Below are 27,109 nucleotides of genomic sequence, written 5' to 3'. Positions count from 1 at the left end.
AATCTACTGAAATAGCTGTTTTGGACTGGACTGCTGGAAAAGATTGCTGATGAATCTTTTGAATGAGTGCTTTTGTCATTTCCATTACCCTTGGAACCCTTACATGCCCAGAAAGTTGCTCAACTTATTCTAAATTGGTGGTGAAGCCATAAAAAAGTGTAACTAGCTGGATGCGTCAGTGGCATTGGAATATAATTGTCTTGGTAGATAGTTTTGGTTTGTGTGTTTTGTTTCCTTGTGTTTAACAATTACAAAGACATGCCAAGTAAGCAGTGCTGTAGGAAGTTCCCTCTGGATGTCCCTGGAGTCTGGAGACATCCATTTCAGTTCAGAACTTCTAGGGCACAAATGGTGTCAGAGCAAGTGACAAGCTGTCTCCATGCTGAGTTGATGAAGCAGGAGACCTAAAGGTAACTATTTCTTGTTCTTTTTTGGGCTCCCTGGTCTGAAAGGGATAAGTGGAGAAGTTGTGAATGCTGGTTATGGTGATAAAGTAAATGCAGGGAGAATGGGGACAGTGGACAATGCTGTTTGACTTCCCTTTTACAGTTCCACCTTCCCCTGTGTATAGCAGCACCTCAGTTTCACCTGCTGTCTCTTACTATGTCCTGCAGTAACTGTAAGCAAACCAAACCATTTTACTTAATGATAAAGGCAGGATACACCACTTCAAACAGGACACTGCATGTACTGTGCTGAAGAGGCTTTTGCTAGATATAATGGCATTAAAACTTTTCCAGATGTGGTTGAAATCACTAATGGATGTTAAAGGCAGAACCTGCAGCACTGAAAAACAGGTCTTCCATGTGACTAAATCCATGAGACAGCTAAGAAGCCATGCTATGCCTCCTGGTTGCAGTGCTCTCTGGCCGTGTGACACATTCGGCAGCACTTTTTCACTCTTCCAAAATTATGTCAGTAGATACAATCCAGATCTTAGCAGAGAAACATGGAAATTTATATAATTTTCTGCTGGAATTAAAAACCCTCTGGTCTACAGGAGCTTGCAGAATTGTTTCGACTTTTTGATTATAATGCTAGTGATTATGTATCTGAATTTCTTGCCTTTCTGGATAAAGTAGTGAGGCACAGATGAGGTTATTACTTTTCATTTCAATGGGTTGGGGCCGTCTGTATGAGTTTCAGTTGGGCAAACTGCTGAGTCTGCACTTCAGTGACAGCAACCTGAAGCAGTGCTAGAGATTATGGGCAGAGTGGCTGGAAAGCTGCCTGATGGTGAATGACCTGGAGATGCTGGTCCCTGGTTGGATGTGTTCCTAGGTGGCCAAGAAGTTCAGTGACATCTTGGCCTGTATCAGCAACAGTGTGACCAGCAGGACCAGGGCAGTGATTGTCTCCCTGTACTTGTCACTGGTAAGGCCACACCTCAAATCCTGTGTTCAGTTCTGGGTCCCTAACTACAGGAAGGACATTGAGGTGCTGGAGTGTGTCCAGAGAAGGGTAATGAGGTTGAGTAAGGGTCTGGAGCAGAAGTCCTGTGAGGAGCAGCTGGGGGAGCTGAGGGTGTTTAGGCTGGAGAAAAGGAGACTTAGGGGGAAATTTTATCAGTCTCTGCAACTGCCTGAAAGGAGGTCGTAGAGAGGTGGGGGTTGGTCTCTTCTCTCAGGCAACCAGTGACAGGAAAAGAGGAAATAGTCTGAAGTTTTGCCATGAGAGGTTTGATTGGGTGTTAGAAAAAAATTCTTCACTGAAAGGGTTTAAGCATTGGAACAGGCTCCCCAGGGAAGTGTTGGAGTCACTATCTCTAGAAATACTTAAAAAACAGGTAGACTTAGTGCTATTGGTTTAGCGGTCATGGTGCTGTTTGGTCAAAGGTTGGACTTGAGACCTCGAGCACCTTTTCCAGCCTTTATGATTCTATGATTTCTGTACTGCTAGAATTCTAATTTCAGATGCTCAGTGACAAATTTGACTCTTCTGTGTATCATTATCTTAATGCAGCCTCCTGTGCTGTGTATAGAACCAGTGAAGCTTCTTTCTACTCTACCTACTCTGGACCTACAAAGAAAGATTGATGGATAACATTATCATTTTGATGTTAAGTGGTAACTTTTCAAGTAGGACTAATTTATTTGGTGATGTGAAAGAAAATCTGAAAGTGTTTGGAATTTTATAGATCGAAAAGGGAAATGCAGTCATGCAATCTCTGTCATTAAAAAGTTCTAAACCCACCATCCTGGTAGAGCAAGAAAAATCATGAGGTTACTAGAAGATAATAGAACTAGGAGACCATTTTAGATTCAAGACAACCTTGCCATAAGCACAGAAACTCAGAGACTTCTTGACATTCTGATATAATAATGTTTGATCCAGTAAATGAGGGACCATTCTCAAGTATTTATTGAAAAAAATAACATCTTAAATTATGAGAGCTGTGGTCTTTGCATAGGAAAAAAGGCAAGATATCCTGACTGGGATAGACTGTTAAATTCCTGTGTTGGCCTTTTGCAGGTCTCTTGATTCTTTTTCTACATTGCTTAGCCATCTTTGCAATAGACAGTCTTTTATTTAGCTAGTCACAAGGTTTACTTGAGGTGAAGCACCTTGTCCAGAGATGGTGCTTTGTATCTTACATTGTCGTACCATGTAATTTCACAGAGTAGTCTGTGTTCCACACTCCAGGCAGCTGAACATCATCTCTGCTTCTCACCCTAGGGAGTGACTAGTTCATTGGCCATGTCATGCAATCATATCACAAAAACCTTGGGGACTGTCAATGTTTAATCTGCCCTTAATGAAGCCTGCCAGATCAGCTTACGCTATTTGTCACTATTTTCTGGCCTGGCTGCCAGAGCCTTGGCAATGATTTGTGCTGCTAAAACAAGGAAAGAAATAGGAAGGCATGCAGTTGTAAGTGTTAACTAAAATTGAAATCCATGAGAAGCCCAGGCAGAAATCCACCTTTGATCCGTTTCCTGTGAGTTCTAGGCTAGATGAAATCAGTTTAGTTTTAATCCCCATAATGACTATTCCTTGGCTGAACTCAGGCAAAGATCCGTGCAGGGACTGAGGCCACATGTAGGGCCTGCCTACTCTCTGGGGTAGACTAGAGTTCAGGAACCCTCAATCTGGAACAGTTACAATGGAGTGCAGGCTTGTGCACAGCACAAAGGCTTGTTAAGTGGCCATGCACAGAGCCAGATTGTGTGTTTGTGCACTGAGCTCCCTGGCATTTCTGTTTTATGAGTCAGTATGCAGATCTCTGCCAGCTCAGGTGGCCCTGCACCCACATTTGTAGACATGGCCTTAAATACCTAATGGCCACCTTTAAATACTTCAGGCAGGAATGTCAGCCTTCAAAACCTGCCACGTAACCCAGGTGTCTGGAGATGCTAAGCAGCAGCAAGGGCTGAGCAGCTGGGCATCTCCATCATACTTAGGCACAGAAGACACTGTGCCCGTCCTCTCTGAAGCAGTTAGTCTGACAGAGCTCAGAAAGCACCTGTTGAACCCCAGCAAAACAGCTCCTGCCGTCGGGGACACAGAAACCTGATTCTATACTTAATGAACAGCCAATTACCGAGGCAGAGATTGGACTTTCAAGGTTAGTGCCTTAAACAACAGCCTGACTACGGGCTAGGAAGTGGTCTTTGTTCCCTCCCGCATTCCCTTTGCTATTTGCTAATAGCAAGACAGCAGCTTCAGAAGGAATCCAAAGTTACAATAACCTAAAAAGATACAATTAAATAAGGGGATGTTGGTTATGCTTTTATCTGGCTGCTAAGATATTTGAGCCCAAATCTGTCATCTCTTGAGTACAGTAACTGGCTCACATCTCTTCCCCAGTCAGCTTTTTTAAGAAAGGGAACTTAAGAGAATGAGTATGAATGTATGAATCCCAGTTGGAGATGGGCATTTTCCTGCAGTCTAGATGAGGATACCAAGTTCATGGAGAGAATTTAATATCTTACCATTCACGGTAGCTAAGTTAGACAGCTCTGTGCTAATGTGCTGGCTTTTGTGGGTGTCATTCCTGTGGATTGCTTAAGCACAGAAATCTTGGCAGGAGGATCTGCAGACTGCAAGGCACCTTGTGGTTAGGAGCTGACACCCCTGCCTGTGCCTCTTTGTGAATCTGTCTCTTCTTTTATTTACTGCTAAGATTTCTTTTCTTCATCCAAAGCATGTCAATTTAAGTAAATGGGGAGTGGGACTTTTCACTATAATAGGACCATGAGAGAGAAGAGACTGTCGTATGAAAAGCAATGCAAATCTGATGAGCAATCAGTGCCCTAGAAATATAAGTAACCTCTCTGTGTAAAAGCCTGGTATGGAGTTGACTGAGGTGGTGTGACAACAAGAGATTTCCTTTGGAATGGGTGATGTAATGTTGTACAGAGGGTTTCTGTTGACACTTCTATCTCTGACCAAAGTCAAATATAATATTGTGTTGTTAATATATTTTTTCATAGACCTGATGTAATGGCGTGGGAAAAGATGTGGAAAATATAATAAATACTGATGGAATGGGTGAAAAACATTTAAAATAACACTTTAAATGACCACTGAAAGTCTGCCTTTCTCAGCTGTATGGTAGTCTGTAGAGCTGCTATCATGTTCCATGAGGTGTGCCAAACAATGTGCAGATCATAAAAGCTCAATTACATTTTTTTTTCTGAATCTATTTGCTGAGAGGCCATTTTTTGCAGACCTTAGGCTGTCAAGAGAAGCTTGAACTCCTAGAGTGAACTAACTCCCTGCTGGAAGGAAACTGACAGCAAGTTCACAGATTACAGCTGCATCTTTGTGTGCCTGAATCCTGCTATGAATGCAGATCTTTCTTTTTGTTAGTCTAACTGCCTTCTCAGCAGTATCTCAGCCAGGTCCCTTACAGCATGATTGGAGTTTGAGCTAAGAAGTGTAAGTGCTGTATGTAAACTTTCTGGAAGCACACTGGCACTAGTGAAATGTCCACTTCTGAGCTGTGTGCCCTGTCCTTTGCCTGAGGAAGCCACAGGTGTCCACAAGTTGGATACTCACAGATTGTCTACACAGATAAAGGAGAGGGCTCCAAGTTCATGCTGCTTCCACACTGGAAGTTGGGTAGATGTTACTTAGCTCAGTCCAGAAGTCATGTAACCATGTTGGCACTGTGCTGTGTTTTTCTGTGTTGGAAGACTTGGCACAGCTATAAAAAATAGTTGAGCCTTCTCATTCGATGTTGCATGTTTCCTGCTTTTTAAAAAATAAGCTATTAGGTTCACTGCTTTACCTTGTTGTAATATTCATTTCTCAATTTGTCTCTGTTGCTGTCTTTGTGCAATGTGCTCTTTGAAGTTCAAGGTTTTACATAGCAAAATGTCAGAACTACATGAATTTAAGTGAAAGCTTAGCTCTTTCTAATCTGCTTAAGGAATCTTTTCATTTTATTGCTTTTCTTTTTGAATATATTGACTTTCCTACAACCACTAAATATATGTTTCACTAGACATTGTCTAATCATTCTTTAATTTTGTATATAAGATTAATTCAGAAAATTATGTAGATGTTTGTTCAAAATATTTTCCAAATTTTTTTTAAATTTTAAAAAGGAAAAGATTGATTATAATGCTTTGTGGTTGTATGTCCTGTGGCTAGAACATGAGAGCCCTGGGGTTTAAAAGTGAAATGACAGAGAGGCCTGACTCCTGTGTAATGTTTGTCTAGGAATGTGATACTTGATAAATCATCAAGTTTTCAGTCATTTAAGTTTTAGACTGTATCCTGCTGATGCTGAACTTCCTCAAACCCAACTGAAGTTAACACAATGCATCAAATCTTCATTTTTCTGTGTAAAAGAGAGAGAATGTTTAATGCTTTCACATCTTCATACAACCCTTGAGTTTCACAGACAAAAATGTGTGTTTGTGTGCACTACCTCTGGTAAAATACTGCTTAGTGTGATTGTCAGAGTAAATCTCCTGTATAGGTCAGTTTGGGTGTTCAGTGCAATTTTTGGAGCAGTTTTCTTCTTTAATTTAAAAGTCCAAGGACTTTTGCCCATTGCAGTGAAACCTCTTTGAGGGATTTTGAATTACAATATGTCCGATTACTTGTGGCCCCAGCAAATTTTTTGTGAAACCCTGGTCTTAAACACTTGTTTGGAGAAGCCACATCCCAAACAACACTTCACCTTCAGGCAGTATGAGTCTCTTTTGTAAAAGTATGTCCACCACACAAGAAAGATAAAGGCTGTGGGCTTTGAAGCAATGCTTCATGCCTGTCTCACCTGGAGAGCCCCCTTTGCACTGCAGAATGTAGGAGGACCTTGCTTAAGTTTTGGGGAAATGTTCTGTAGACCAGGTGCTCTCTCTTGTTCATCTTCTGAATAGGAGAGAAGAAAATTCAGTCTTCTGTGTATATTAATGTGGTTCATGCTAATAGCAGTTGCTAGGTTGACAGGTCAGGAGAGATATCAATCCACTGAGTCACAACACAGATAGCACTGAGGTAGGATTCTAGTGAAGTTTCCCCGGCAGTGTTGTTCAAACTGAAATCACCAATTTTGTGTCAAGTTGAACAGGTAGCTTTGCCTTCTTAACCATTGGCTTTTGATTTGTATAACCAAGATAAGAGTTATCTGCAAGGGTTGCTGCAGGTAGGGGAGGGATGGGAGACATCTACCTACCTGTTTCACCAGGGTCACAAAACATTAATGCCATTCCCAACCAGGCAGGTCTTTAGTTACTGACTTAGAAGGCTCACCCTGGCCAGCCCCATTGCTGGGGCCCTAACATCCCCCTGTCCCTGATGTCATCTGACAGACCTGCCCTGCCCACCCCACCAGGGCTGTGTGTCTCTGAGAGGAAAGTCACATAAACAGCAGTGTGCCTTCTCTCTTTCTGCTCTTCTGCACGCTGTGCCTCACTGACTCACACAGCTCCTTTCAGGCACTTCCTCAAGTTTTGTCGTAACATGATTTCATGGTGTAGGGTAAGTGACTTTGAAGCTGATATTTCAGTTTTGAGTGGGGTAGATGTAAGCGGTATTTGGGCTTACATCATTAAATGAGGTCCTGGTTGCTGGAGGAATAAACATAGAAAATTTTGACTCTGCAAGATGCAATATTGATTGCTGCAGTGAGCCATGATGTCAAGTATATGCTTCCCTTCCTCCTTGCTTCCCACAAGTGCTAAATAATATACCTTGTTTACTGGCATTTGCAAATTATTTTGCCTTGTGAATGATACAATGACATGCCCCCTATACTCTCATTTAATTTGTAACACCATTTGGATTTTTTTTATCCTACATTTCTAATGCAGTTTTTAAATAACTGTATTTCCTGCCCCCAGACAAATCAGCTCTAATTTTATAATGAGAATTTCAGGGTTAGATTATTTTTAAAAAGAATCTAGGCCATATACATTATGTAAGGTTACCATAGTAACAGTTTCTCCGAGGGGAAAACCGACTGTCCGTAGTTTCCACAGAAACCACTCCCTGCTGAGAAGGTGCCTCCAAGGGAAGTGAAAGGAATATAAATGAGAGAGAGAAAAAGACGCGCACAGATGTCATATGACCTCTGCGGCATCCCTGCACTGTTGCAGATTCAGCCGAGCGTTTCTGGGTTTGTTTTCAGTTTGTTGTTTTTGACTGCGTGAGTGGCACCTTCTCTTGTCATGTAAAGTCTGGCTGCCCTTCCCTCGCGTGGAACTGGTTTTACAGCTGGAGGTACGGCGATGCTCCACCTTGGCAGTGAACTGACCACAGCAGATACTAAAGTCCAGTGCTCTAGGAACCACTGTGCGTGGGAGAATTTAAATGGTAAAAGAGAATTTCCCCTCTTTTTTGTTAACTTTTTTTTTGCCTGAAAGAAGTCAGCAAAGACAAACAGGTATGGAAATGCTTCCTTCCAGGGAGAAACAGGAGAGAAGGGAAGCTCAACTAATTTGTCAGTTAATGGTTTTATTCTTTTAGGGTACAAGCATACACTGCTAGGGAAAAGGTATTCTGAAAGGAATAAAAAAACCTCAAGTCCTAGGATTTGTTAACTGATAGGAAAAAAAATGGTGAAATGTCTTTAATGTACTTTAATATCACTGAGGCAAGTATGGATTAACATTTCTGAAATCTTTTGCTCTTATTTTTTTCACAAACAGCGTTGATTTGTTTGGTTTTTTTTTCAAAGGCAATAAAACTGTGACATTCATTCAAGGCTTAGTGCAGCCATAACTACAGATTAACGTGTTGGCTACTTCATCCTGTCATCTCTCTGCTGCTTTCTGGGGAAAGCAGGCTGACATGGTTATTAAATCTGGCAGCTGTGTTGTATGCACATGGGAAGCAAGTAGAGCACAGCATATAGAAAATGAGTAGCTTTCAGATAGCAGCCTTCATTTCACTGCTGCAAGACTTGAAAGGCAGCTTAAAAAGCTCTTTCTCTTCTTTGTAATCACCAGTCGCTGGATCAGTGCACAAATATCACAAATACAGTTGCAAATGTAAGTATTCCTTGCTTGTGTGGTGCTTTCAGATTGCTAATTAAGGTTTCTACCTTAGTCTTCTGCTTGAAAAAGCAGAGAGATGAAAGCTGAAAACATCCTGACAGGGGAAGATTCTCTGCAGTATTGTTCTGGCTTTCAGTGGAAGAGCTGCTGAGGGAAAGGGATGCTCGAAAGCTTTCCGGAACAAATAGTTTGCAGTTGTGTTTGTTGATTTTGGGGATGTCTGCTTGCCATTTTTTCTGTGAGGGGAGAAGTCCAGCAAATGCTGGTGCTTATAGAGAGATGTTTTTCTGCTTAGGTTAGATATACAGCAAGAAAGATACTTCAGCAGTAATAGATGGTTTGTGAGCACATAGAAGAAAATTCTTCCATGGTCTTTTTCACCTGGAATATTTTTTTAAAAAATCCATAAACGCAGACCCGGACTTCTCATTAAGGAACTCAACAATACCTTATTATCAGAAGCACAAACAAATAGTCATCATAAGGGGCACCAGTAAGTCTGCGTCTGACCTGATAAGAACAATGAACATAGCACGGTGAGCAATGCATGTTTTTCACTCATTCTGTCTGTACATGAAACGATCTTTATCTGCTACACTGGCATCACGACAGGTTAGTAAGGTGGTTGGGAAGCAGTGGAGGTTTCTCAGTGTTGTGGTGATACTTTAAGGAAGAAAATTGGTACTTGTCAGTGTATTTTTGGTCTCATATCACTGAAGAAGCGGTATGTTGGTTTTTATTCTCCTTTCTAATTCAAAGCTTCTGTATTGCCATTGTCCTATCGAGTTTATGGCTAATGAATTCTTACTGTGCTGTGCACGAAATCTGCTTCTTGAAAACAGTCTGTGATCAGTACCAAGTATAAATAGTAGTATAAGTAGTAGCCAGATAACTACACAAGAAATGCAGGCTGTAGCCAGTTTGTTTCAATTGCTATGTCATGTTTCTTGCTTTATTTACAGGTTTTGTTATTTCCTGGGAACCAGTGGTACTGTCAATTTTTCATGAGCCATGTGAAAATGTCACTTGCACTGTTAACAGGTGACTGCCATTAAGTGACTAGGGAGAGAATATGTGTGTAGTTTGCTGCAATAGAGGACTAAACATATTCATGGTATAACTCATAATGATGCTGTAACACAAGTATTTGGTGACTGTTGTGTTTATAAGCTGCTTCTGAAATACTTCAGCCTCATCTCATGTATATGTATAAATGCTTGTCTTCACTGTAGCAAGTAAAAACTGATTTTGAAGTAAAAGCTGATTCCTTTTCCTTCCTCTTGTCTCCTTTTTCCCCCATAGACATAAATTCATAGCTTCCCTGAAACTTAGCTGTGAAAATGGTCATTTTTGATGACAGCTGCGGAGCTAAGCTTCCCAAGCCTCAGTGGCAGCCAGCCAGCTGCTGAGACAAGTGGTGACCTTTCAGGACAATGTCTCTCACAAAAATGTCAAAATATTAAAATGGCAGGCATCAAATGCCATGTGTATGGAGAAGGGGAGTCATCTGGCAGGCTTTCAGCTGAAGACAGTTAATCCACTGCTTGTTTGGATTATACATTGAAAGGCCCTGCCTGAGTCTCTCAAATATAGAGAAATTATTCATATGTGTCCTGAATAATTTCAGAAGTTCTTCTGGGAAGATCTGGGACATGGATGGAAAATTTCAGAGGTGTTTTATTTAAAATCTGCTCAGACATCTTCCTGACAGATATCCCGAAAAGATGGTTTTGGCCTTTAATTTTGCTCTTTACATCATATACCAGTTTTCCTACCAAATCTCTCATCCAGAATGTAAATGGATCCTGATGAAGCTTAAGCAAAGTTCATTGATGTGCACAGGATACTGAAATTCTGATACCATGTGCACTGACTTTTTAGGCATATGCTCACTGAATATTAAACAATCCCCTGCAGTTCCTGGTGCTGCAGCCCTCAGCTGAAATCTCATTTGCTATTACATGCATCGATGCTTTGTAACTTTCTGAGAAGGCGCTGAGGTGTGAGCACTCCCGTGCTCGCTGGTGTGTCAGATTCTCAGATACCTTTACCCCTGGTAACAGATCAGTGACACTGATAGGGTGCCTCGTTTGTTTCAGCCTTGCTACATAAATATTTCTGGGAGGTGTGAAACTGCCTGATGCTTTACCTTGGCCTGTCGGAAAGGCAGGCAGTGTGCCCAGCTGATCAGGGAACAAACCTGTTCACCTTGTGGTTGACCTCTCTTGGAGAGTAGGAAGGGGAATACCAGTAACTGCACCAGACCAGTCTTGTCCAGCCAGTTTGCAACTGGCCACAGTTCAAGACAATTTTCAATATTCTCCTTGCAAAGCACAGGGTGAGCTGCCAACATGGATAACCCCTGTAAAGCATTAAATATTTAGATTTATTAGTGCCAAATACATTGCTACTTACCAAGACACCAAAAAGGAAAATAGTTTTTTCCAGTATTTCTTTCCTTTTTTCCTCCTGTTTCAAGGTAAGAGTTCTATGTCGCTCCAAGTTTTTTGTCTTACTACAAGCAAGCAGCTTTTTAAAATTTTGTTGTAGTGTTCTTCCCTTCTACTCATAGAGGAAGTGTTTCCTCCCTTCTCTGCTCTTTAAAACTGGGAACACTGCATTCCATGATCATCTTCTCTCTACTGTACTTATAGGAAAGGCTGTGTATCCATGTTGGTTTTTTCTTTCCAATTAGTATTCTGTGATCCCTTTTCCTTTCTCCTAATTCCCTACAAGAAGAATTTTGAGGCAAATGAACTAGGTAATGACAAATTCCCATAAACATCTTACAGTAACTAATTCCTCCTCCTTCCCTTCCTTTCTCCTTTCCCTTGCCTTCAAAATTTTACCTGCTTTCACACAAACATTTCTGTTTTTTGAGAATTACTAAGATGTAAAAATCTGTTAGGAAGAGCAACATTATGCTCATCTAGTTGAGGAATAAAAAGGTAGCTAAGGCATCAGTTAATGTAACTTAACATAGCTCAGATACCTAGGCTTAGTTTTGGATTTTCATTTTCAAATGACAAACCACATTTAAGCCAAATCGATTTAATCATCTGATAATGTTAAAGAAAAAAATAAATAGGGATGCTGCTATTTTCTGTGAGCTTTGCTTGAAGAAAAAAATCTGAGAAAAATAACCGCAGGAGCCGTAATTTCTTTTAAATCAAATTATACAGGACTTGGTTGTTTCCTAAGAACTGTGCAGTGTCAGATTGATTCAGTGCAGTTCATTAAACATCTGTCAGTATACCTCATATCAAATTCTGACTTGCATCAATGGGATTATCATTTTATTCTGCATTTATATTATTATGACTCTTTGCTATTTCTGCAGAATCTAGGAATACCTTTTTTTGTTACTGAGCTAGGTATTGTACAGAAACAGAAGGTAATCCTTGCCCCAGACTGCTTACAAGCTCTACTACAAATAAATCAAAACCTTCTTTGCACTCACTTACTACCTTTCTTGTTTGGCTCTTTATCTGAATTTTTGGAACACAGATGTCAATACTGTGTTATCTGAATTGGTCTTTAGGATACCAAATTTGCTTAGACATGGGCTTGAAATTGCATGTAATTAAAATTAGGGAATGGCATACACTTACTCTGACCTTATTTTAAAGCTGTCATACTGGTTCCCTTTAAGTATTTCCCTTAGGCTGTTAGTGTTTAGGTATTAAGTTAATGAATTATATTAATTGAAATTAACTCAACTGACCAAAACATGACTATAATTACAAAATATTTCTGGACCACCAACAAAGATTTTCCTTAAAATTGTTAAGACACTATTGCCAATTACTAAGTTAATGAGACTCATTATAAACTTAATTATTAAGGCAGTAATATTCATTATTAAGTTCAATGAACTATGCTTACTTTTGATTATTTACAGAATCTAAATTTCAGTGTTGATTATTCACATGAAATAGCAGCAGCATGACACATGACCATCACACACTAATTGACTCATGGACGATGTACTGTGATTGGGGTGGATGGTGAGGATCACAATATGGGTGAGATGAGAGTCTCACAGATGAGAATCTTCATCTGCATTTTCTGTAAGACCAATTTTCCCCATCACTCTGTTCCTTATCTATCTTACAAGTAGATTTCAGGAGCAGTCACACATCTGTTAACATCACCTTTTCTGCTACCTTTTGTTCGAATGACATGGTGTAAGGTATACAGTAGTTTTTATACTCATAAGCTAGGACTAAACTGCCATCTGAAATCAGTCAGAACAACTCTGTAGTTCACAAAACCCCCTTATAATACACTGTTCCATGCTGAAGGTATTTTATGTGTTCAATTTGTACACTCTTCAGACCATCTTTCACAAAGCAAGGCTGTAGCATGTGAATACAAGCTGTAACTTAACAGAGCGATGTAATCAACATATCTGAGCCAAAAGGCATATTTATTCTTTCTGGAAATGTATATCAGACAAACCACTTTGATTTCTAAGAGCCATTTTTATTTTGAGGTGATAAACCTAGTTGTATATGCAGGTATAAAAAAATCTGAAGGATCCCAGAGGGGCAAATTGCAGTTGAAAAGTTATTGTAGCTTGAATTTCCTAGGATTTCTAAATTTCGCTTTGAAATTATAATTTGTGATATCTCTTTTTGCATTGACACCACAACTTGTATCACTTTAGTGACATATTAAAAATAAAATTTAAATTTATTCTGACAGTGTCACTGTTGATCCTTCCATAAAGCAGTTGAAAGGATCTACACAAATGCAAGCTAACAAACATGAAGGGATGTTGTACTCCTCAACTGACTTTTTTTTTCATACAGGAATGATGAATAAAAGTTTGAAAGATTATTTGCAAGCATGCAATTAATCATAAATCCAGCTTGATCTGGATGGATAAAACATATAAATCTGGTTAGCTAGTACTTTGAAAGGATTTTGCAGAACTCATTAGGCCAGGAATATTAAGATGGGTGCCTGTTTTCTTATGAGACAATAATGTGATTCCCAAAGGGATAAACTAGAAGGTCAAAGACAAAACAGTTTATCCCCAGGAATGGTATGGATTACTGTTAAGAACATTCTGAAATCCTCTCCCATCATTCATTTATTTCAAAGCATTCCTAAAAGTAATGACCTAATTTTAAAGACAGTAAATCAGAAATAACCAGATCACTAAAGCCTGTTTGTCTTTTAGAAACATGGGTTGTCTTAATTTAAATGCTTCAGTACTTCTGAGTCTCCTTTACCTATCTAGGGGAGCAATCGAAAAAAAGTTAAATATCTTTTCGATTCTGTTTCTCCCTCACTCTTCAATTCAGTGGGAATTCACTCCCACGAGGGCTCTGTTTAAGAAAGTAGAGTTTGCAGACTGATCTTGAGCTACCCATGTTGAATACCTTGTAATGAACCAGCTTCCGTTGTTATTCAGAAATAGGTTCACTGAAATAAGTGATTTTGGCAGAAGGCAGAGTCAATCCTGCTGCATGTCATGGCTAGGTTTCTGAAAGAGGAAGTTGATATCAACTCCCCTGGCATTCTGAGTGTTGCCCTACTGACATACCTGAAATCCATAGGTTGCCATAGCTTTGTTACAGTATGCGTGGCCCTCAGATTTTTAATTAGTTAGTAGTAATTGCTATTTAAAAGTCAGGGTAATTGCTATCTAAAAGTAAAGCAATGAGGATGAAAATTGATTAAAGAATTAAATAACTAACAGCCAAATTATTTTAGTATGTTTGGAGTTCCCAGGACAATATACTTACTAACCTTGGCCCAAGACATAGCCATCCTAAAAGTGAATGCAACTCATACTGCATATTCCCATGGCAAAATTTTACCCCAAATGGGCTTCCAGCCATTTGTGTCCCTACTAGGTGGAATGGCCAAAGTACTGTTTTTCTCTATGAAATTAATAGTGTATGCTTTAAAATGAGAAATGGAGAATTTGTTGAGCTTTTCTTTTGTTTTCAAGAACGTGTTGAGAGTTAACATAGTGAAGCTTGTAACATAGATGCCATTGTATATGCTTATAATTAATAACATGCTATGACGTCAGAGGTCTTCTAGGAATCAATAATTATTGATGAGAAAAGAAGTCATTATTTTCACTGTAATTATCAGGAGACATGTGATGATTTACTTTGTTTCTGACCTTGATTGTTCATGCACTCAAATAATAACTGCAGTTAATTACTTCTTTTCCAGAAATGTTCATAGCTTGTTCAGCATCAGAGAGTATAGGTAGGGGAGGACCACCATGTAAAACACTCCTGTTTCTTGGGAAGTATGAGTTTGTCCTTTTAGGGAAACAAAAGGCCTCACCATTGGCTTACAGTAATGCTTTTTTAAAAATGGTTCTGTGCTTAAAATGTTTTTGAAAGGTTTTTCTTTGCTTTATTCTTGAAGATGTGAGGGCAGATAGACACATCTGAGTGCAAGTGCTATGGAGAGCAGAAAGCAAAAAAACTCTTTTTGATGTTCCTTGATCCTCAGCCAGCTAACCCTAGGAGAAACCAGAGCTGATGTTATGATTTATGGAGCTGGGAAAAAATAGCTTAGATCTTTGAGCAGCAGAGACCCCACACTACTCTGACCCTATTATATGAAAAGCATTTTCCTGTAAATATTCTTCCCCTCTGTCACTGAGGAAAGTTTGAGTGTTGCCAAAGCAACAAGTGGTACAACATCACTATGTCATCTGTGCTTCTGATAAACTACCTAAATAAAGGTCTTCATAGAGTGCCTTTATAAAGAGATCCCTTCAGCTGATTGCTTTTATCAGATATGGGGATTAAAAGTAGGTATAGGGCTGCCTATCACACTGTAAGGACAATTCCCTAGGTCAGTGGGTTGCTGTCTCTTCACAGGACTATTTGTCAGTGGGTATGTGTACATACCATAGTCCATAGCACTTTGTTTATCTACTGATCCAGAACAGATGCTCAAATCACACAACTTTCATGAAGGAGGAATTGACACAGAGTGCAGCTGGGGTGAGGATGGTACAAGAAATTCCATCCATCATTCTCCAAAAGGCACACTGAATGGTTTAATTGTTGCTGCTAACAATTGTTAGCCATTTTATTTGCTGTAGCCAAAGTATGATCCCACTAAGAGCCAGCCTGGGGAAATACAGTGACAGGGCAGTCTCTTTGTTCTGTTCACTTGGCATCATTCACTGAATAGATTCCACTGGCTTTATCTGGACCAAGACCTTCTACCATTGCTCACCTGCAAAGCACACTGCTTGACCACAGTGAGGTCTTGAGCTGGCTACCATAGTTACAATTAGGAAGGAACAGTGAGGAAATAGTACAGTATGCAATAAAACCAGCAGTATTTCACACTGGGGAGTTTTTGTAAGACAGTATGTCTTCTGAGAGAACTGCCCGTGGGAATACTTCTGCTCATACCAGAGTTCCCTTCAGTGCCTTGTGAATTTAGTCTTTCATTGAACTGGATTGGATGTGTGTGGTTTAATATCTTCCTCTGTTGCAAGGTTTGCATTTAAGGGATGCTACACAAGCACTAGCAAAGGACAGAAAGCAGGCTGCCTGTATCACCAAAAAATTCATCTCCCAAGTGAGTATGCATTGGGTCACAGTGAGGTTAATGTGCATATTCATGTGATGTTATAACATCATTGTTTGGATTAAAGCCTCTCCCTATTGTTTAGTATCTGACTGAAAAGCTGAGGATTTTCATAGTTCTCAAATAAAGCCACCTGAATTTTTGTCATGCAAAGCAATCTGATTTTTCTTAATCTTGTTCTCAGAAACAACTCAATTATTTTGGCTATTTTTTTTTTAATGAGGTCAACATCTAGCATGAAAAATTTAATGCTAGCCAGTAAAGGTTGTCAATCTTAAGCTGAAATAGGGTCACTTAGTGGAGAAATATAAAATTACCATGCTTATAGATTATAATATTAGAATGCACAATCAACAAAAAAATTCTGCTTTGGGCAAACATCATGGTATTCAGTACCTCTGTGTATCAAAGAAGTTCCTAAGTATAGCTGTAACAAGATTTCTTAGAAAAACACCCCAAATGGTAATTTATTCTATTGAGGATGATATTAAATATCTCTGTGGGTTCTTCTCCTTCTCAAAAGTGACATTGGGACTTGTTGTGGAGTCTGAAATTGGTATGGATGAGGAAAGAAGTGAAAGGAAAAAAGACTGGACCATCTTCAGTTTCATTTTTTGAAATGCTACTGAGAAAGTTTAACTTTTTCCCTCATTCACAAGTAAAAAAGATTTTTGACTCTGCAGAATATTTGCTTTTCAGAATGCATGTGACCTGTTATTCTGTATTGTAGACACTAATGTTCTTGAATCCTCTGGAATATCAAGGGGTTTGCATTGTGTTTGGTTTTAGGTGTGATCATATCTATGGGTGCCAATGGGATGAATTCAAGATAAGTTTCCTTTCTGGCTAACTTGTAGTTTTTTATGTGTTTGACCAGACCTTAAAATGACCAAGAAGTATAGCTTTAAAATAACTGCATGAACCTGAGCAATTGCTGAATTTTAGCAATTACATTGCAATAATCATTGCCTCCTTCTGTGAGGTCTCTCTCAGCTTGAGCTTGAGTCGGAAAGCAACCAAGAGCAAACAACAATCCTTTAAATGCAAGAAGGCTCCTTTAAATGTGCCACATTGCTGACCTTAACAAGCACATAGAAAAGCACAAGTGAATGCACACAAAGTTTCAAGGCCGGCTGTTCATCCAGACCCTGGGTACTATGCAGTATTACCTCACACAGATTTTGTTCCTTGCATGCAAAACAGAATCACGGTGTGTGAGCTATAGTTTAATCCATGTTGTAGCCCGGGTCAACACAAAGGCCCTGGTGGAGCACTGTGTTGCAGTTGGGCAGCTCTGGCTGCTTTAACAGAATCAGGGGATCCTTGCTCAAGGAATGAGGCAGAACAGAGCAATAAGAACGAATGCTGGAAGAAGTGGCACCTTTTTCATAAAACCTGTGTTAAATAGGTAAAAAAAACCCAGACTGACATGGAACTGATTTAATATTACTATAAAAATACTATAGTGATGCTGGATGCAGGTTATAGAGATTATAATTTAATTTCATGCTACATATCTTCAGGAAACCTTTACTAATTTGGGTAGCACTGGCATTGCTTTTGCATGTACACTTTCATTTATTTGCTTGAGCTAGAATATACAATATCACCAAGCCTCTTTGCTGGCTAGGTAATATTTCAAAAGACTTTAAGTTTCTTCTCTCCAGTTAACATTTCCAAGTAACGTATCTAGAATTTTTTGTTTTCAATTTAAAAAATATGTATTTTGGTTGATTTTATACTCACATAATATATTCATAATAATAAATAATTAAATGATATGTCCTTTATGCTTTCATATTAATTCCGAGTACATTCATAGATTTCTCCCTGTAATTTACGGTTGCTATATAAACATACAATCTCATATAAATACATTCTTATGGAGAATTTGTTTTAAATATGAGTAGAACTCATAAGAAAATACATATTTCTGAAAAGTTTTAGAATTCCATGAATTCCAATTCTTTTCAAATCAGTGAGCAGATATTGACCAGAACTCCATCCTTTCAGTATGCATTAGTTTTGTATGTTTGCTTGAATTTTGTAGATCATACACAAATTTTGTGGTAGGTGCTGTCACTCTGAAGTGAGCCATTTGTCTGTAGACTTCTTTGTTGTTGTTCTTACCTTTAATTAGAATCTTTGTGTGCTCAGTCTACTGATGTCTGTTATCCATTCTTACCCAGATTCTTATATATGTGACTGACTGAAGAATTATTTGACCCCCGGTTCCATTTTCTTAGGCTGCTGTAAAATGGCATGGCATAATTAAATCCAGACTTAGGTGTGGTTTGGTTCTGATTACAAGACAGGTTTAGCCTTTTTGCTCCTTGGATCAAGGGGACTTTTATATTTTAATTGAGTTCTCCTGCATGGCTGAGTTTTGTAGTGACTTTAATGTTAATGTCTTCTTTTCCTCTCCTGCTGCTCAGAATGCCTTTATAACAGAGCTTTGCTTGAGAACTAGTATGTCCCTGTTTTTTTGGGGGGGATAGGTTGTCACAAGGAACTTGACTTGTGAGCACCTGGAATTCATTAAAATTCCTCTTACCAGCCTGTTACATGAGGATACCTAAAACTTGGACTGTTGTGTTTGCTTGCAGGCTTATACAGGACACACCACCATCTCTTTGGATTTCTGTGTCCAAATGAATGATTATGATCTTTGTTGTGCCTCTGCAGTTTCAAGCAGTTGAATTATTTTGGTGTTTCTGTGTTCTTGGTAACTGACACACTTGGTCTAGGCTTGCTGGGTAGAAAGGGGATGTAGAAGTAAGTTGGGTATAGCGTTTGTTTTGGTATCCCACTCACTCTTATTCAGCAAGAAGGCATAAAATGCATCAGTAGTATCATTCAAGGAGAGGTAAACTCCTGATCCACACTGAGAGAGGGGAGGGACGAGTCACATCTGCACCATTGGGCACAGACCACTCTGGCCAGTATTCAGGAGGTGTGTATGTGTGAAGGGAGTTAATTCCTTTTAGCTGCTGAATAAATCCGTGGCTGACCTCATTGATGTGACAGTGAAATCAGCAGGAGTTCTCATATGCTTGACAGAAAGGCATGTATTAAAGTGCTTTCTTTGAAGCAAGGTCACTGCATTGCTAATCTGAGCATTTTTCCTGTGATGGGCAAATCCCTCTTGGTCTCTGAGCATCCTTTGCTCTAGTTGATGCAGGAATTTGGTTCTGTGCCAAGGAAACAAGTGGAATATTTACTGCTGAGTTCACGATGAATAGGGTTTCTTATGGGAGCAGGAACCACAGCTATCTTGAAGGCGGTCTTCTAATTAATGCTGTCTGTTTGTTGTATAACAGCAAGGTCTTCACAAAAGAGTTCTTTTGGATATTTCCCTTGGGTTCTTCTGTCTGAGCAAGAACATAGCCCACAGAGGGGCGAGAAACTGGAGAGGTGATATTTTCCTTGTGACAAAGGCCATACATAATAAGGAATTTGTCAGTTCCAAAGATACCACTGGAAATGTTTATACTGTTATATAGGAAAGCATTCCTTGGAGACAAGTTGTCTTGTAATTTGAAATTAGGATGGATGTGTGTGCTGCTGTGTCTGTGGCTCTTTTTTGGCTCTTTGTCAGCATACCTGACACTCTGAACATAGATCTGCTCCAAAGCCGAAGCATCTGTCCTTCTGAAATATTTTTTTTTACTCTAAACCTAATCAGAGATAAGGGGTTTCAGCATGGTTTGCAAAACCCTTCTAGAAGTGCGTGAATTGCCCCATAACAACAGTGGAATTTAAATGTTGAGTCTATATTAATTCACAGAATTTAACTGAGTCATGCCTGTACTGTCGTATAGCGAGGCTTAAGGTGGCTTATAGCTGGCTTGGATATAGAAGCCAGTTATGGCAGCATGGTGCCCAAGACAGGCTAATTTGCTTTGCTTCTTGACCGAGTTTTCTCCTGCTTTACCAGCACATACGTTAAACAGATATTTCAGAGGTAGCTTTGATACTTCTTGCTACTTTGCTGTCACAGTTCCATCTAGCAAAACCTTAAGACTCAAAAACTCTGACTACCCAAATTCCAGGTGAGATGAGAACTGAGACCATTGGTCTGCAAATAAGAGCACAACTGAATGGGGAATGAAGGGAGTGAGCAAAGAGTAGTTTGTACTTGAAAGGCCTCCTCTGAACTCTGTGGCAATTGAGGCCTGTGAAACATCTCTCACCAGGAAATGGGACACAAAGAAGGCTAGGGAGAAAACTTGTTTAGATGGACTTTAAACTTCTAGGTTTACTGTGCTCTACAGTGCCAAAGTTAATCTTTACCCACAGTGCATGCATTTTTGGAGGTACATCTCCTTTTATTAGTACATTTGTGTTGTGTTTGGAATGAGTGACCTTTGAGGTGGTTGGAAATTTTAAAAAACACTTATCTTGCCAAAGTAGTTATTCTATTTATTTGCTTTCTAAGAATATACTTCTTAAGTCAGTAGTGAAAATAAAAAGTTTGTATGTCTGAAATGTCTTCAGTAAGAGCTTCAAAGAACTGTAAATGTAACCACACAGAACTTCTGTGAAATAGGTAAGACATAATATTACTGCATTACAAAGGGATATAAAAAATGAAATCACTAGTGCGAATCTAACTAGAACACCAATGATAGTCATGACAGCTGTTGATGTACATCAGCTGTATAACCCTTGTTTCTTTCCACACAGCTCCTAATGCTGTAATTGTATTTTTAGTCACAGTTACTGTTTGATAATACTCTGCTGCTTTTCCACTCCTGTGAAGCAGAGAAGCAGGTCTCTTGGTTCAGTGTGGTGTTATTTACACTATTAAGTTGCGGCAGGTATCTCTGTTTGATCTGATCCTTGGTGTGGGATTACTGATGAGGTTGAAGGAACTATTCTGGCTTGAGAGAGGCAGATTCTGGATGGAAAGCTGGCACATTACGGGGAGATTCAAGCAATCGTTCAGCAGCACAGGAAGGAGTAGTTGTAAGCCTGACCCTTCTGTGCAGGGAGCCGTGAAAAGAGGTGCTGATAGCAGTTGTTTCACTTAAGCTATTTGGAGCATAGGGATAGATCCTGTAGTCTATGTGGCCTCCAGGGATTAGACACATCCCCAGAGTCTCTTCTGGCATTTGCTACACCTCAGGAGGCACCACCAAAGGGTTAAATAGTTCCACAGTGTGTCACTTTCTCTCTAATTAGGAAGTGGTCCAAGAGCTCAAAGTTCAAAATGCACATGGTCTGAGCTGGGACAAAGCCCAAATTCCCACTGACTGCAGATTCATATGTTAGTGTGGTGCATCTGCGCATGATCTCTTCCCCTTCCCATTTCTGCCATTTGCTTTCCTTTTTAAAAAGAAAGAGATATTTCAGCTACACCGTTTCACTTCTTTTGTCACTATCTGAGCTCTTCCATTGCTTGAGCTGGTGTGTTTTCTAGGAATAACTTGTAACCCCCTTTATAACTGAAAGCAGGCCAGTAAAACATAACAAAAACTTCACTCCACTCCATTCTGCAGCATCTGTGGCTTCTGCCAGAGAACCAGGGCAGGTCTCCTCCCAGCAGCAATGTAGACACAAACTGGACAGCCTCAGGGGGCCTGAGGTTCCTTGTTAGCCCCAAAGGGAGGTACAAAGAACAGGCAAAATAGCATCCAGCTGAGCTTGTTTTGAGAAGACAGGGCAAAGTGAGGGTGGGCTGAGGCCACAAAATAGTAAAAAAACCAGTTTTGGAAAGCAAACAATAAATAATAGGAGCCAGATGCATGGATGGTAAAATGAAAGGGACAGAGTCAAAATGTCACTCATGGAGCCTGCAGCTGAGGGAGTGGGGAAAGTTCTTCTGAATCGTATAACAGAATCATAGAATATGCTGAGCTGGGACTCATCAGCTTTTGGGATCTTGTGTTTAAGAATGGTGTGGGTTTGGGGGTCATGGTTTTAAGTTTCACCACAGGATAGATGGTAGCTTCTTGGGGATGACAGCCATCTTTTGCATATGAAAAAAAAAAGGTGGTGATGCTGGTCTCCAGCTTTTGCCCTCTCTGTCTTCAGCCACATATTTACTGTTTCCGTCCACTGGCGCTTTGGGTGCTGAACATGGCAGGGATATTGAGTCAGATCATTAACCTGTCTGAAATACATATCCAGCATGACAAATTTGGGCTGTGAGCTTTCACACTGTTCCTGCAACACATGTGAGAGAGACACAGGCCTGTGCAGCTGGGAATGGCAGTAAAGAGAGAGGGATAGCCCTTTTGATAAAAGTAAATTATTAAATCAGCTTGGCCATCACTTAGCTGGTGCCTGGGTTAGTATTGTTGGCAGTGCTGGTAACACTTTTCCTGTGTCATGCCAGGCTTAAGGACAAAGAGACAACTTCATCCTTGGCATGCTATGATTGGAGTCATAGGAGTTGTACCCGGGTGACTTTGTCTAAAGTGTGCCTTTTCAACAAAGTCCACTAAATCAGCTCATTCTTGCTCTTTCTTTTGTTTCTTTATTTGTGGCTACACTGAATTAGCATCTTAAATAAATTTCCATGGGAATCAGAGATGAAATAGCTAGCTTGCTTTCTCTTGTGCATCTACAAACAGTCTTTTCATAGCAGTCTTTTCACAATCTCATGTACAGTGTTTGGGCACTTGATCCATATCCATCAAGGGCTTTTCATGCCTATCCTGTTCCATAAAAAAAAAATCTAACAGCATAAGGTGTGTAACATGCAGTATATAGTTGATGGTAGAAGATTTGTAGCATATATATTTTATATACACTAATGAAACATCTCTCTTTCTGGAGTGACTTTTCACCTATTCATTGTTTCTCCTACTCTCACTTGGATACATTATTTCTATATTTTGTGACATGTAGATTGCAGAAGAGAAAGAAAAACAGGTCATTTGATTTCATGAAGCAGGACATTCTCTGCATAGAAGACAAGGCAAGAAAAGAGAGCTTTGTAAGGAAGAGAGAAAGCTGAAAAGCCAGGCCTTGTGATGAAGAGAGATGTGGGAGTGGATCGGTAAGAAAGGAGAAATTCTAAAAAGGCCTTGAAGCTCAGGACATGAAAGCATGTCTTTCATGGAGGTGCAAGCAATGTGGCTGTGGTATGGAACAAAAGATTACCTCAGTTGCTGAATTTCTTGTGGATGCAGGTGCATTGGGAATAAGGTCCAGGCTCAGTAATCAAAATAATTAAAGTAATCATATACTGGGATCACATGGTGGACCTGAGCAGAGATTTACAGGTTAAAAATACTGGAAAAGAGCTCTGGTAAAATAATGGTGTTGGTGTGGATAGCACAGACTAAGAAATCCAGGCAAAAGTAGAGGCAGTGTATGTTATGTCCCTGGTGGGTGCTGATGGAGCTGTGCAATTGCATCAGAATCTGAGATGTCATTGAAGAACGTGTCTAGTATGTCTCACTGTGAAGAAAAACTTGCAAACGTGACCCGAGCACATTGTGATGCAGTGCTTTGTGCCAGAGCTCCCGTGCAGCCTGTCAGCAGAAGCCGGAGAGCTTCGATACACTCGCCCGTCTGAACGAGGTGCTAACTCCAGCATCTGCTTCTGCAGTAGTTCATCTCCTTTATCAATGCAGAGAGGGAGAGAAACGACTTCTGCCAAGACTACAGGAAATATGGTGTGATTGCACTGCTTTAATTTGACCCCATAAAAGGATCTTAAAATTAAAAGCTGTCAGGGCATTTAATACAATATGCCTAAAACACAGGCTGAAGTATGGAACTGGAGAAAAGCATAAAGCTGAAAAATACAATTGGATGCTCGTAAATCACTGACAAAAAGTGGTACAGGAGCCTGCACAAGCAAGTAGTAAAAGCTGGATAGAATATAACAAGAAGTAGGGTACCTTTGGGAGTGCGAGAGAGGGAGGAGTAGATGCTGAGAGAAGAAATAATCAGAAAGGTCAGAGAAAAAACAGTGAAAGCCAAAAAGATGGCATGGTTTTTAAGGAGGATAGCAAAAAAAGCGCTCAAAGAGCCTGAGGCTTGAAGCACAAAACATGATATTTATGCAGGGAGTTATTATAGAACGCTTAATGAGACAGATTTTGGTGGCAGACAGGCCTCACAGCCAAACTGGAGGCATAAGAAAGTAGGACAGAGCTGGGATGAAATGGGATCAGCAGCTGTAAGCAGGGTATTCAATTAACTAGGAACAATTCAATTCAAACAACAAAGGGAGAGAGGAACCTGGGCAGACAGGTGGGAACATAGATGACTCAGGCAAGATCAGAAGGAGCTTATATTTCAGGGACTATTTACTCCATGCAGTACCTCTTTTGTCTCTGTGTTAAGATCTGTAAACTGACTGAGAAGCATTTGCTTCTGTGCTACATTGCCTTTCTTGAATGATGGGGGGACAGACAAGAAGTGTGGTGCTGAAGAGAAGGGAGACTTAACACCTCCCCTTTTGACAGCAATAATTTGCTAGATCAATTTGGTTGTCTCACAGAACTTTACTGTAAGGTGCCTCTGTTGTGACTCTGCTATTTCCAGGAGATCTGGACCCAAAGAACAATCAGTTAAGATGGAGGTTAAAAGAAGCAATCATAGGAGGATCAATAAAGGTTGGGGGGTCAGGTCAAGAAGGTCAGGGTAAGACATTTGTGACAGAGAAGTGAGAAATGCCACTGTCAGCAAATAAAGCAGATAAAGCCTGTTAAGAAGGATGAGAATAGGAAAAAGGATGGAGAGAATTAAAATTAGAGACTTTTCAAGTGAAACTTCTCTACAGTGAATATGAACTAAATGTAATTTAGAGGTCTTTTGTTTGCTTGTATGTTCGATTGACCTAAAAGTAACGGTGCCTTGGAGATGCCTGCGGGCTCTCTAGAAGTGTTTGTATGAATACACAGCACATATGTGCTTTTCCCTGAAGTGATCTATTGATTTTTGTTTTTCCTTCCACCTTAAGCATTTTAATGCCTAGCAGTAAACCGTCAAGCCTTAGCCCTTCCCAGTCAGTCCCTCTTGTTCCCCTGCTTAAGAATGAAACTCAATATCTTGAACACCCAGAATGTGAAGAAGGAGCTAATCATTGGCTCGCATTGTGGCTGGCAGGGCAGGCCCGCCTCTTTGGCTTGTGCTGACAAGCTGTTTATGTTTGTGCACGGCCACCCTTTAACTCAGCCGCCCGATGGCCGTAATGGGACCAACTGTCTGAATGCTGCAGGGAGCTAAATCTTCTCATCAGAGGCACAGTGAATTTCAGCCTCCGATTCTCCCGCCTGGACTCTATGGAACACTGGTAAGTAGCCTTCTGTCTTCTTGTGGCTTTTCTCGTAAGACTAAGGGCATGTTTTAGCAAGGCAGGTAAGCGCTGTCATTCAGAGAGGCAGCTATTAAAGCGTTTTCCTCTGTCTGAAGTAAAAGAGCAGCTACTTTGTATGCAGTGTCATGACTGCAAGGACCACACGATTTCAATGCCAAATGAGACCTTCCTGGGAGACAAAAGGGAAGAAGTTAATAGGGACACAACCCATTTAAACTCACTAAGTTGTTGGGGTTTTTAGTTTATATATATATGTGTGTGTGTGTGTGTGTGTGTATACACAATTTAATCTGCATCTGGTTCTTATTTTTAGATGCATTTACAGTATTTGATCATCCAGTCTCATTTTAAAGGCAGCAATTCTTGCAATGTCATGAGTAGTGTGGTTTGGAAAAGTGTGAAATGGCTGGAAACCATAAAATGAATGCTCCCCAAAATGCTCATAGGTGCTGTCATGTTTGAAGATATATACCTAGCAGTAAAAAAAGAAAGTAATGGTCAGAGATTTCAGTCCTCTTTTTTTACTGGGAATTGTTATTGGGAAATGTTCACAGCTCCACAGAGCAAAAGATTGTAGAGATGGAATGAGCATGACTTCTTGCATCTTTAGTATGCCCTTTCTAATTTTCAGAATTTGAACTCAAATATTGCTTGTTTGGACAGTATTCTTCAATTTACACCTGCACTGGATATATTTATGGACTTTTTAGACTTTCTCTTTTACCGTTTACACCAGCAAAGAAAGTCTTAAGTCCATATCAGAGCTGGCCACCATGCAGAATCTCAGAAGCAGTCTGCTCCTGAAGAGCAAGTCTTTGGGCAAGTCTGTTTGTAGGTTTCATGTGGTAACTGGGGCTCAGGCTGTGAGTTCCAGATACCTGAGGGGGAGAAAGGTGCCTGTCACTGTAAATAAGCATGTTCATTATTCCTCTATTTAAAATCACAGGAAAGTAAGATGCAATCAGATCTTCATTAGCTGTGACTCATGCAAAAAAAAAAAAAAAATTAAAAGCAAATCCAAAGCAAGGCCTGATGCCATGTTCCTTTCAGCTTGTTTAGCTTGCCCCCTGTGGATGTACCCAACAGGGGAATACCCTGGGGGTTGTGCCTTTTTCTCTGCTGTGCTGCTTGTGTTTTGGGGCAGTGCACAGCATCCATAGACAGCCCTGGTGCAGCCTGGAAACTTTTGGCTCAACAATCCTACTCACCTATAGGATCTTAATGATTGCATCACTCAATGAGCTGTGGATTGCAGAGTGCCAGTCAAGCAATACTGTGTTTAGAAAGCAGTGGCTAAGAGACAGCTGGACAGAAATTTTCTAATAACATGGATCAAATAGGCAGCTGTTGTACTTAGGACATTTTAGGTGGGGCTTGATGCTGATGGTTGTTCAGCTCTGAGTCTGAGCCTTCTCTACAGCAGCACAGTGCATGTGTGGTAGTGTATGAATTAAAGCTAATTACTGCAATAAGCTGCTTCTGTGCCAGGCTGTGAGTACAAGCCAGAGTGTTTCAGTCAGTTACACTAAGCAGCAGATAGATACTAAGCCTTGATTAGTAAAGATGGTTTCTGTGTATAGATTAAGAAAGCAGGATCTCAGTACTTAAATGAAAGCCATGAGATACACCATGCACCTAGGAATTGTTGCTGTGCCCTTGCAGTACATAGTTAGGAGTAATCAATATGCTCACCACATTGTCTGTCTCTTGACTAAAGAAAGAAATCCCTTGTGCATCACGAGCTCAGCACAACATGGCTGGCTCTGAATGGGCAGACTGTGCCTGTTTGATTTGC

The 27,109-nt window shown here is 40.1% G+C and overlaps 1 protein-coding gene across 9 annotated transcripts in view; it reads left to right on the top strand.

Annotated features, from left to right (window-relative positions):
* TRIM2 (tripartite motif containing 2) overlaps window positions 1–27,109 on the top strand; it is a 109,324-nt gene that overhangs the window by 13,309 nt on the left and 68,906 nt on the right. For 2 of the 9 annotated variants that reach the window (XM_038134602.1, XM_038134605.1), the window contains exon 1: window positions 7,431–7,767. The exons of 1 other annotated variant lie outside the window; for it this stretch is intronic. The gene's annotated coding sequence lies outside the window, so the exon portion shown is untranslated. Of the gene's footprint in view, window positions 1–7,430; window positions 7,838–7,864; window positions 8,445–8,466; window positions 8,987–17,970; window positions 25,291–27,109 lie in introns of those variants that run through there. 6 more of the 9 variants (XM_038134608.1, XM_038134604.1, XM_038134616.1 and 3 more) reach the window with 6 other exon arrangements.

This window comes from Motacilla alba, chromosome 4, assembly GCF_015832195.1.
Source record: "Motacilla alba alba isolate MOTALB_02 chromosome 4, Motacilla_alba_V1.0_pri, whole genome shotgun sequence".
NCBI classification, from domain to species: Eukaryota; Metazoa; Chordata; class Aves; order Passeriformes; family Motacillidae; genus Motacilla; species Motacilla alba.
Note: the sequence above shows the minus strand (reverse complement) of the source record. Positions and strands in the feature narration are given on the sequence as shown.